The following is a 12,505-nucleotide window of genomic DNA, read 5'->3' as shown; positions in this document are numbered from 1 at the left end:
TGGAAACGTCCAGAGCTATGTAGAGCACACAAATGAGCTTTAAACTCATGAGGAAAGAGGTTTGTATGCAAAAAGGAAAACAAAAGCATATAGTACTCATAAAATTCTCAATATATAGATTCCAAAAAAGTGCTTCCAGCGAAAAGAGCTGAAAGAACACTATGGGATGTAAACCTGAATACCTTTCAATAATATGTTCTCCATCCATGCATACCACCTACATGATAAAAATCATCGCAGGTGAACGGATGACCGTGTGGCCCAATGGATAAGGCGTCTGACTTCGGATCAGAAGATTGAGGGTTCAAGTCCCTTCGTGGTCGTTTTTGGCCAATGGTCACACAATCTGCTTTACATTCAGAGTGGAAAAATTATTTTCCAATACTCTTGTAGTCCTCACTTTCTCATTACTAATCATTAATAAAGTGGAGTACATACTGTAAACTCAATCAGGTTGCATCTTCAGTCTAACTACTTGTGCATTTTAGTGGCATTAAAAAGTGCTTCTATGCTGACGCACTGAATATGTAATAGGTTTGCAGAATTTTGACGTGACAGAATGGGTTTTAGCTTAAGTGTGTGTAGAAGAACTGCAAGGTGTGTGCCTATGTGTGCATAGAGTGCTACATTGGTAAAATCTGTATGATTTGGGCAGTTAAAGTGCTGATTTTGCCTCTGAGTAAGAAAAGTACTACACAAAATGTATAAAGGATCGGCACATTGGCTGCCTTTGCTGATGCCCCCGTTGACTAATTTGTAGTGCAATGGTTAAGTTGCAGAGTGTGGTTGAACTTGGTTAGGAGACTTGGTGCCTCTTTCCGTGTCCTGCTGATGATAAGGATGGCTTGATACCATTTGCTAAGCCCAGTATATTGAGAAAAGAAGTAAGTGAAGAAGAAGTGTGGAGTCGAAAGTGGTTCTCCAATTTCTCTCCACTTGCTAAAATGGCAAAGTCTCCATTATAGCATAGAAGAGAGCGTTAAAGTCGGGGATGGAAGAGGATGAAAATGGGAAGTTTACTTATAGAGAGAAGTGAGAAATGCCCTGTGTGCACACACCGGTGACTGACCATAGAATACATTTAAATAATGCCTCTAGAAAAGCGCTATGCATGTGTGTCTCAGTGGCCTAATGGATAAGGCACTGGCATCCTAAGCCAGGGATTGTGGGTTTGAGTCCCAGTCTGAGGTGATAACAAAAATCCTCCCTCTTTCTTTTTCAGAAAATTAGGTAGATTTATTACATGCTTCCTCTCAGAAGTTTATGAGGTATTAGGTACTTTGAAACAGTCCCATTTATTTGTGTACACTTCACAGTCATGTTAGTGTTCTGAAACTGTAAAGTATATTTTTAAATGCCTATTTTTGTGAGGTGCATTTTCGACCGGCCAGAAAATATTCCTTTGGAAAAAATTATTTGAATTGGATTGGTGTGAATCTTGTTTCTAGAGGTGGTGACAGGCTTTCAGCTACTTGAATAGGTCAAGCCAGGATTCATAAAACTTATACAACCTATGTGAGTGTGAAAAATTAGCATATGCAGGAAGGAGCAATTTGTACTACTTTCAAAACAGTTTCACTCCACGTCTGGAAACGTCCAGAGCTATGTAGAGCATACAAATGAGCTTTAAACTCATGAGGAAAGAGGTTTGTATGCAAAAAGGAAAACAAAAGCATATCGTACTCATAAAATTCTCAATATATAGATTCCAAAAAAGTGCTTCCAGCGAAAAGAGCTGAAAGAACACTATGGGATGTAAACCTGAATACCTTTCAATAATATGTTCTCCATCCATGCATACCACCTACATGATAAAAATCACCTCAGGTGAACGGATGACCGCGTGGCCTAATGGATAAGGCGTCTGACTTCAGATCAGAAGATTGAGGGTTCAAGTCCCTTGTGGTCGTTTTTGGCCAATGGTCACACAATCTGCTTTACATTCTGAGTGGAAAAAGTATTTTCCAATACTCTTGTAGTCCTCACTTTCTCATTACTAATCATTAATAAAGTGGAGTACATACTGTAAACTCATTCAGGTTGCATCTGCAGTCTAACTACTTGTGCATTTTAGTGGCATTAAAAAGTGCTTCTATGCCGACGCACTGAATATGTAATAGGTTTGCAGAATTTTGACGTGACAGAATGGGTTTTAGCTTAAGTGTGTGTAGAAGAACTGCAAGGTGTGTGCCTATGTGTGCATAGAGTGCTACATGTGTAAAATCTGTATGATTTGGGCAGTTAAAGTGCTGATTTTGCCTCCGAGTAAGAAAAGTACTACACAAAATGTATAAAGGATCGGCACATTGGCTGCCTTTGCTGATGCCCCCGTTGCCTAATTTGTAGTGCAATGGTTAAGTTGCAGAGTGTGGTTGAACTTGGTTAGGAGAATTGGTGCCTTTTTCCGTGTCCTGCCGATGATAAGGATGGCTTGATACCATTTGCTAAGCCCAGTATATTGAGAAAAGAAGTAAGTGAAGAAGAAGTGTGGAGTCGAAAGTGGTTCTCCAATTTCTCTCCACTTGCTAAAATTGCAAAGTCTCCATTATAGCATAGAAGAGAGCGTTAAAGTCGGGGATGGAAGAGGATGAAAATGGGAAGTTTACTTATAGAGAGAAGTGAGAAATGCCCTGTGTGCACACACCGGTGTCTGACCATAGAATACATTTAAATAATGTCTCTAGAAAAGAGCTATGCATGTGTTCCTCAGTGCCTAACGGATAAGGCACTGACCTCCTAAGCCAGGGATTGTGGGTTCAAGTCCCATCTGAGGTGATAACAAAAAATCCTCCCTCTCTCTTTTCCAGAAAACTAGGTAGATTTATTAAATGCTTCCTCTCAGAAGTTTATGAGGGATTAGGTACTTTGAAACGGTCCCATTTTACTTGTGTACACTTCACAGTCATGTTAGTGTTCTGAAACTGCAAAGTATATTTTTAAATGCCTATTTTTGTGAGATGCGTTTTCGACCGGCCAGAACATATTCCTTTGGAAAAAATGATTTGAATTGGATTGGTGTGAATCTTGTTCTAGAGGTGGTGACAGGCTTTCAGCTACTTGAATAGGTCAAGCCAGGATTCATAAAACTTATACAACCTATGTGAGTGTGAAAAATTAGCATATGCAGGAAGGAGCAATTTGTCCTACTTTCAAAACAGTTTCACTCCACGTCTGGAAACGTCCAGAGCTATGTAGACCATACAAATGAGCTTTAAACTCATGAGGAAAGAGGTTTGTATGCAAAAAGGAAAACAAAAGCATATCGTACTCATAAAATACTCAATATATAGATTCCAAAAAAGTGCTTCCAGCGAAAAGAGCTGAAAGAACACTATGGGATGTAAACCTGAATACCTTTCAATAATATGTTCTCCATCCGTGCATACCACCTACATGATAAAAATCATCTCAGGTGAACGGATGACCGCGTGGCCTAATGGATAAGGCTTCTGATTTCGGATCAGAAGATTGAGGGTTCAAGTCCCTTCGTGGTCAATTCTGGCCAAAGGTCACACAATCTGCTTTACATTCAGAGTGGAAAAAGTCTTTTCCAATACTCTTGTAGTCCTCACTTTCTCATTACTAATCATTAATAAAGTGGAGTACATACTGTAAACTCATTCAGGTTGCATCTTCAGTCTAACTACTTGTGCATTTTAGTGGCATTAAAAAGTGCTTCTATGCCGATTCACTGAATATGTAATAGGTTTGCAGAATTTTGACGTGACAGAATGGGTTTTTAGCTTAAGTGTGTGTAGAAGAACTGCAAGGTGTGTGCCTATGTGTGCATAGAGTGCTACATGTGTAAAATCTGTATGATTTGGGCAGTTAAAGTGCTGATTTTGCCTCCGAGTAAGAAAAGTACTACACAAAATCTATAAAGGATCGGCACATTGGCTGCCTTTGCTGATGCCCCCGTTGCCTAATATGTAGTGCAATGGTTAAGTTGCAGAGTGTGGTTGAACTTGGTTAGGAGACTTGGTGCCTCTTTCCGTGTCCTGCTGATGATAAGGATGGCTTGATAACATTTTCTAAGCCCAGTATATTGAGAAAAGAATTAAGTGAAGAAGAAGTGTGGAGTCGAAAGTGGTTCTCCAATTTCTCTCCACTTGCTTAAAATTGCAAAGTCTCCATTATAGCATAGAAGAGAGCGTTAAAGTCGGGGATGGAAGAGGATGAAAATGGGAGGTTTACTTATAGAGAGAAGTGAGAAATGCCCTGTGAGCACACACAGGTGTCTGACCATAGAATACATTTAAATAATGCCTATAGAATAGAGCTAAGCATGTGTACCTCAGTGGCCTAATGGATAAGGCACTGGCCTCCTAAGCCAGGGATTGTGGGTTCGAGTCCCATCTGAGGTGATAAAAAAAATCCTCCCTCTTTCTTTTCCAGAAAATTAGGTAGATTTATTACATGCTTCCTCTCAGTTCTGAAAATGCAAAGTAGATTTTTAAATGCCTATTTTTGTGAGATGCATTTTCGACCGGCCAGAACATATTCCTTTGGAAAAAATGATATGAATTGGATTGGTGTGAATCTTGTTTCTAGAGGTGGTGACAGGCTTTCAGCTACTTGAATAGGTCAAGCCAGGATTCATAAAACTTATACAACCTATGTGAGTGTGAAAAATTAGCATATGCAGGAATGAGCAATTTGTACTACTTTCAAAACAGTTTCACTACACGTCTGGAAACGTCCAGAGCTATGTAGAGCATACAAATGAGCTTTAAACTCATGAGGAAAGAGGTTTGTATGCAAAAAGGAAAACAAAAGCATATCATACTCATAAAATTCTCACTATATAGATTCCAAAAAAGTGCTTCCAGCGAAAAGACCTGAAAGAACACTATGGGATGTAAACCTGAATACCTTTCAATAATATGTTCTCCATCCATGCATACCACCTACATGATAAAAATCATCTCAGGGGAACAGATGACCGCGTGGCCTAATGGATAAGGCGTCTGACTTCGGATCAGAAAATTGAGGGTACGAGTCCCTTCGTGGTTGTTTTCGGCCAATGGTCACACAATCTGCTTCACATTCAGAGTGGAAAAAGTATTTTCCAATACTCTTGTAGTCCTCACTTTCTCATTACTAATCAATAATAAAGTGGAGTACATACTGTAAACTCATTCAGGTTGCATCTTCAGTCTAACTACTTGTGCATTTTAGTGGCATTAAAAAGTGCTTCTATGCCGACGCACTGAATATGTAATAGGTTTGCAGAATTTTGACGTGACAGAATGGGTTTTTAGCTTAAGTGTGTAGAAGAACTGCAAGGTGTGTGCCTATGTGTGCATAGAGTGCTACATGTGTAAAATCTGTATGATTTGGGCAGTTAAAGTGCTGGTTTTGCCTCAGAGTAAGAAAAGTACTACACAAAATGTAAAAAGGATCGGCACATTGGCTGCCTTTGCTGATGCCCCCGTTGCCTAATTTGTAGTGCAATGGTTAAGTTGCAGAGTGTGGTTGAACTTGGTTAGGAGACTTGGTGCCTCTTTCCGTGTCCTGCTGATGATAAGGATGGCTTGATAACATTTTCTAAGCCCAGTATTTTGAGAAAAGAAGTAAGTGAAGAAGAAGTGTGGAGTCGAAAGTGGTTCTCCAATTTCTCTCCACTTGCTAAAATTGCAAAGTCTCCATTATAGCATAGAAGAGAGCGTTAAAGTCGGGGATGGAAGAGGATGAAAATGGGAAGTTTACTTATAGAGAGAAGTGAGAAATGCCCTGTGTGCACACACAGGTGTCGGACCATAGAATACATTTGATTAATGCCTATAGAAAAGAGCTATGCATGTGTGCCTCAGTGGCCTAATGGATAAGGCACTGGCCTCTTAAGCCAGGGATTGTGGGTTCAAGTCCCATCTGAGGTGATAACAAAAATCCTTCCTCTTTCTTTTCCAGAAAATTAGGTAGATTTATTACATGCTTCCTCTCAGAAGTTTATGAGGGATTAGGTACTTTGAAACGGTCCCATTTTACTTGTGTACACTTCACCGTCATGTTAGTGTTCTGAAACTGCAAAGTAGATTTTTAAATGCCTATTTTTGTGAGATGCATTTTCGACCGGCCAGAACATATTCCTTTGGAAAAAATGATTTGAATTGGATTGGTGTGAATCTTGTTTCTAGAGGTGGTGACAGGCTTTCAGCTACTTGAATAGGTCAAGCCAGGATTCATAACACTTATACAACCTATGTGAGTGTGAAAAATTAGCATATGCAGGAAGGAGCAATTTGTACTACTTTCAAAACAGTTTCACTCCACGTCTGGAAACGTCCAGAGCTATGTAGAGCATACAAATGAGCTTTAAACTCATGAGGAAAGAGGTTTGTATACAAAAAGGAAAACAAAAGCATATCGTACTCATAAAATTCTCAATATATAGATTCCAAAAAAGTGCTTCCAGCGAAAAGAGCTGAAAGAACACTATGGGATGTAAACCTGAATACCTTTCAATAATATGTTCTCCATCCATGCATACCACCTACATGATAAAAATCATCTCAGGTGAACGGATGACTGCGTGGCCTAATCGATAAGGCTACTGACTTCGGATCAGAAGATTGAGGGTTTGAGTCCCTTCGTGGTTGTTTTTGGCCAATGGTCACACAATCTGCTTTACATTCAGAGTGGAAAAAGTATTTTCCAATACTCTTGTAGTCCTCACTTTCTCATTACTAATCAATAATAAAGTGGAGTACATACTGTAAACTCATTCAGGTTGCATCTTCAGTCTAACTACTTGTGCATTTTAGTGGCATTAAAAAGTGCTTCTATGCCGACGCACTGAATATGTAATAGGTTTGCAGAATTTTGAAGTGACAGAATGGGTTTTAAGCTTAAGTGTGTGTAGAAGAACTGCAAGGTGTGTGCCTATGTGTGCATAGAGTGCTACATGTGTAAAATTTGTATGATTTGGGCAGTTAAAGTGCTGGTTTTGCCTCAGAGTAAGAAAAGTACTACACAAAATGTATAAAGGATCGGCACATTGGCTGCCTTTGCTGATGCCCCCGTTGCCTAATTTGTAGTGCAATGGTTAAGTTGCAGAGTGTGGTTGAACTTGGTTAGGAGACTTGGTGCCTCTTTCCGTGTCCTGCTGATGATAAGGATGGCTTGATAACATTTTCTAAGCCCAGTATTTTGAGAAAAGAAGTAAGTGAAGAAGAAGTGTGGAGTCGAAAGTGGTTCTCCAATTTCTCTCCACTTGCTAAAATTGCAAAGTCTCCATTATAGCATAGAAGAGAGCGTTAAAGTCGGGGATGGAAGAGGATGAAAATGGGAAGTTTACTTATAGAGAGAAGTGAGAAATGCCCTGTGTGCACACACAGGTGTCGGACCATAGAATACATTTGATTAATGCCTATAGAAAAGAGCTATGCATGTGTGCCTCAGTGGCCTAATGGATAAGGCACTGGCCTCTTAAGCCAGGGATTGTGGGTTCAAGTCCCATCTGAGGTGATAACAAAAATCCTTCCTCTTTCTTTTCCAGAAAATTAGGTAGATTTATTACATGCTTCCTCTCAGAAGTTTATGAGGGATTAGGTACTTTGAAACGGTCCCATTTTACTTGTGTACACTTCACCGTCATGTTAGTGTTCTGAAACTGCAAAGTAGATTTTTAAATGCCTATTTTTGTGAGATGCATTTTCGACCGGCCAGAACATATTCCTTTGGAAAAAATGATTTGAATTGGATTGGTGTGAATCTTGTTTCTAGAGGTGGTGACAGGCTTTCAGCTACTTGAATAGGTCAAGCCAGGATTCATAACACTTATACAACCTATGTGAGTGTGAAAAATTAGCATATGCAGGAAGGAGCAATTTGTACTACTTTCAAAACAGTTTCACTCCACGTCTGGAAACGTCCAGAGCTATGTAGAGCACACAAATGAGCTTTAAACTCATGAGGAAAGAGGTTTGTATACAAAAAGGAAAACAAAAGCATATCGTACTCATAAAATTCTCAATATATAGATTCCAAAAAAGTGCTTCCAGCGAAAAGAGCTGAAAGAACACTATGGGATGTAAACCTGAATACCTTTCAATAATATGTTCTCCATCCATGCATACCACCTACATGATAAAAATCATCTCAGGTGAACGGATGACTGCGTGGCCTAATCGATAAGGCTTCTGACTTCGGATCAGAAGATTGAGGGTTTGAGTCCCTTCGTGGTTGTTTTTGGCCAATGGTCACACAATCTGCTTTACATTCAGAGTGGAAAAAGTATTTTCCAATACTCTTGTAGTCCTCACTTTCTCATTACTAATCATTAATAAAGTGGAGTACATACTGTAAACTCATTCAGGTTGCATCTTCAGTCTAACTACTTGTGCATTTTAGTAGCATTAAAAAGTGCTTCTATGCCGACGCACTGAATATGTAATAGGTTTGCAGAATTTTGAAGTGACAGAATGGGTTTTAAGCTTAAGTGTGTGTAGAAGAACTGCAAGGTATGTGCCTATGTGTGCATAGAGTGCTACATGTGTAAAATTTGTATGATTTGGGCAGTTAAAGTGCTGATTTTGCCTCCGAGTAAGAAAAGTACTACACAAAATGTATAAAGGATCAGCACATTGGCTGCCTTTGCTGATGCCCCCGTTGCCTAATTTGTAGTGCAATGGTTAAGTTGCAGAGTGTGGTTGAACTTGGATAGGAGACTTGGTGCCTCTTTCCGTGTCCTGCTGATGAGAAGGATGGCTTGTTACCATTTTCTAAGCCCAGTATATTGAGAAAAGAAGTAAGTGAAGAAGAAGTGTGGAGTCGAAAGTGGTTCTCCAATTTCTCTCCACTTGCTAAAATTGCAAAGTCTCCATTATAGCATAGAAGAGAGCGTTAAAGTCGGGGATGGAAGAGGATGAAAATGGGAAGTTTACTTATAGAGAGAAGTGAGAAATGCCCTGTGTGCACACACCGGTGTCTGACCATAGAATACATTTAAATAATGCCTCTAGAAAAGAGCTATGCATGTGTTCCTCAGTGCCTAACGGATAAGGCACTGACCTCCTAAGCCAGGGATTGTGGGTTCAAGTCCCATCTGAGGTGATAACAAAAAATCCTCCCTCTCTCTTTTCCAGAAAACTAGGTAGATTTATTAAATGCTTCCTCTCAGAAGTTTATGAGGGATTAGGTACTTTGAAACGGTCCCATTTTACTTGTGTACACTTCACAGTCATGTTAGTGTTCTGAAACTGCAAAGTATATTTTTAAATGCCTATTTTTGTGAGATGCATTTTCGACCGGCCAGAACATATTCCTTTGGAAAAAATGATTTGAATTGGATTGGTGTGAATCTTGTTCTAGAGGTGGTGACAGGCTTTCAGCTACTTGAATAGGTCAAGCCAGGATTCATAAAACTTATACAACCTATGTGAGTGTGAAAAATTAGCATATGCAGGAAGGAGCAATTTGTCCTACTTTCAAAACAGTTTCACTCCACGTCTGGAAACGTCCAGAGCTATGTAGACCATACAAATGAGCTTTAAACTCATGAGGAAAGAGGTTTGTATGCAAAAAGGAAAACAAAAGCATATCGTACTCATAAAATACTCAATATATAGATTCCAAAAAAGTGCTTCCAGCGAAAAGAGCTGAAAGAACACTATGGGATGTAAACCTGAATACCTTTCAATAATATGTTCTCCATCCGTGCATACCACCTACATGATAAAAATCATCTCAGGTGAACGGATGACCGCGTGGCCTAATGGATAAGGCATCTGACTTCGGATCAGAAGATTGAGGGTTCAAGTCCCTTCGTGGTCAATTCTGGCCAATGGTCACACAATCTGCTTTACATTCAGAGTGGAAAAAGTCTTTTCCAATACTCTTGTAGTCCTCACTTTCTCATTACTAATCATTAATAAAGTGGAGTACATACTGTAAACTCATTCAGGTTGCATCTTCAGTCTAACTACTTGTGCATTTTAGTGGCATTAAAAAGTGCTTCTATGCCGACGCACTGAATATGTAATAGGTTTGCAGAATTTTGACGAGACAGAATGGGTTTTTAGCTTAAGTGTGTAGAAGAACTGCAAGGTGTGTGCCTATGTGTGCATACAGTGCTACATGTGTAAAATCTGTATGATTTGGGCAGTTAAAGTGCTGGTTTTGCCTCAGAGTAAGAAAAGTACTACACAAAATGTATAAAGGATCGGCACATTGGCTGCCTTTGCTGATGCCCCCGTTGCCTAATTTGTAGTGCAATGGTTAAGTTGCAGAGTGTGGTTGAACTTGGTTAGGAGACTTGGTGCCTCTTTCCGTGTCCTGCTGATGATAAGGATGGCTTGATAACATTTTCTAAGCCCAGTATTTTGAGAAAAGAAGTAAGTGAAGAAGAAGTGTGGAGTCGAAAGTGGTTCTCCAATTTCTCTCCACTTACTAAAATTGCAAAGTCTCCATTATAGCATAGAAGAGAGCGTTAAAGTCGGGGATGGAAGAGGATGAAAATGGGAAGTTTACTTATAGAGAGAAGTGAGAAATGCCCTGTGTGCACACACAGGTGTCGGACCATAGAATACATTTGATTAATGCCTATAGAAAAGAGCTATGCATGTGTGCCTCAGTGGCCTAATGGATAAGGCACTGGCCTCTTAAGCCAGGGATTGTGGGTTCAAGTCCCATCTGAGGTGATAACAAAAATCCTTCCTCTTTCTTTTCCAGAAAATTAGGTAGATTTATTACATGCTTCCTCTCAGAAGTTTATGAGGGATTAGGTACTTTGAAACGGTCCCATTTTACTTGTGTACACTTCACCGTCATGTTAGTGTTCTGAAACTGCAAAGTAGATTTTTAAATGCCTATTTTTGTGAGATGCATTTTCGACCGGCCAGAACATATTCCTTTGGAAAAAATGATATGAATTGGATTGGTTTGAATCTTGTTTCTAGAGGTGGTGACAGGCTTTCAGCTACTTGAATAGGTCACGTCTGGAAACGTCCAGAGCTATGTAGAGCACACAAATGAGCTTTAAACTCATGAGGAAAGAGGTTTGTATGCAAAAAGGAAAACAAAAGCATATAGTACTCATAAAATTCTCAATATATAGATTCCAAAAAAGTGCTTCCAGCTGAAAGAACACTATGGGATGTAAACCTGAATACCTTTCAATAATATGTTCTCCATCCATGCATACCACCTACATGATAAAAATCATCGCAGGTGAATGGATGACCGCGTGGCCTAATGGATAAGGCGTCTGACTTCGGATTTGAAGATTGAGGGTTCAAGTCCCTTCGTGGTCATTTTTGGCCAATGGTCACACAATCTGCTTTACATTCAGAGTGGAAAAATTATTTTCCAATACTCTTGTAGTCCTCACTTTCTCATTACTAATCATTAATAAAGTGGAGTACATACTGTAAACTCAATCAGGTTGCATCTTCAGTCTAACTACTTGTGCATTTTAGTGGCATTAAAAAGTGCTTCTATGCCGACGCACTGATTATGTAATAGGTTTGCAGAATTTTGACGTGACAGAATGGGTTTTTAGTTTAAGTGTGTGTAGAAGAACTGCAAGGTGTGTGCCTATGTGTGCATAGAGTGCTACATGTGTAAAGTCTGTATGATTTGGGCAGTTAAAGCGCTGATTTTGCCTCCGAGTAAGAAAAGTACTACAAAAAATGTATAAAGGATCGGCACATTGGCTGCCTTTGCTGATGCCCCCGTTGCCTAATTTGTAGTGAAATGGTTAAGTTGCAGAGTGTGGTTGAACTTGGTTAGGAGACTTGGTGCCTCTTTCCGTGTCCTGCTGATGATAAGGATGGCTTGATACCATTTTCTAAGCCCAGTATATTGAGAAAAGAAGTAAGTGAAGAAGAATTTTGGAGTCCAAAGTGGTTCTCCAATTTCTCTCCACTTGCTAAAATTGCAAAGTCTCCATTATAGCATAGAAGAGAGCGTTAAAGTCGGGGATGGAAGAGGATGAAAATGGGAAGTTTACTTATAGAGAGAAGTGAGAAATGCCCTGTGTGCACACACCGGTGTCTGACCATAGAATACATTTAAATAATGCCTCTAGAAAAGAGCTATGCATGTGTGCCTCAGTGGCCTCATGGATAAGGCACTGGCCTCCTAAGCCAGGGATTGTGGGTTTGAGTCCCATCTGAGGTGATAACAAAAATCCACTCTCTTTCTTTTCCAGAAAATTAGGTAGATTTATTACATGCTTCCTCTCAGAAGTTTATGAGGGATTAGGTACTTTGAAACGGTCCCATTTTACTTGTGTACACTTCACAGTCATGTTAGAGTTCTGAAACTGTAAAGTAGATTTTTAAATGCCTATTTTTGTGAGATGCATTTTCGACCGGCCAGAACATATTCCTTTGGAAAAAATGATTTGAATTGGATTGGTGTGAATCTTGTTTCTAGAGGTGGTGACAGGCTTTCAGCTACTTGAATAGGTCAAGCCAGGATTCATAAAACTTATACAAACTATGTGAGTGTGAAACATTAGCATATGCAGGAAGGAGAAATTTGTACTACTTTCAAAACAGTT

The 12,505-nt window shown here is 39.6% G+C and overlaps 4 non-coding genes across 4 annotated transcripts; all 4 read left to right on the top strand.

The window, feature by feature from the left end:
• The first annotated feature begins 250 nt into the window (after window positions 1–250).
• On the top strand, window positions 251–323 carry TRNAR-UCG (transfer RNA arginine (anticodon UCG)). The gene has a single exon. It is a non-coding gene; the product is annotated as a tRNA-Arg (tRNA).
• Window positions 324–3,422: 3,099 nt separating this feature from the next.
• TRNAR-UCG (transfer RNA arginine (anticodon UCG)) lies at window positions 3,423–3,495 on the top strand. The gene has a single exon. It is a non-coding gene; the product is annotated as a tRNA-Arg (tRNA).
• Window positions 3,496–4,291: 796 nt separating this feature from the next.
• Window positions 4,292–4,364, top strand: TRNAR-CCU (transfer RNA arginine (anticodon CCU)). The gene has a single exon. It is a non-coding gene; the product is annotated as a tRNA-Arg (tRNA).
• A 5,337-nt stretch (window positions 4,365–9,701) lies between these two features.
• Window positions 9,702–9,774, top strand: TRNAR-UCG (transfer RNA arginine (anticodon UCG)). The gene has a single exon. It is a non-coding gene; the product is annotated as a tRNA-Arg (tRNA).
• The last annotated feature ends 2,731 nt before the right edge of the window (window positions 9,775–12,505 follow it).

This window comes from Triturus cristatus, chromosome 4_1 (assembly GCF_964204655.1).
Source record: "Triturus cristatus chromosome 4_1, aTriCri1.1, whole genome shotgun sequence".
NCBI lineage: Eukaryota > Metazoa > Chordata > Amphibia > Caudata > Salamandridae > Triturus > Triturus cristatus.
The sequence above is the reverse complement of the archived record's forward strand: the minus strand, read 5'-3'. Positions and strand labels throughout refer to the sequence as shown.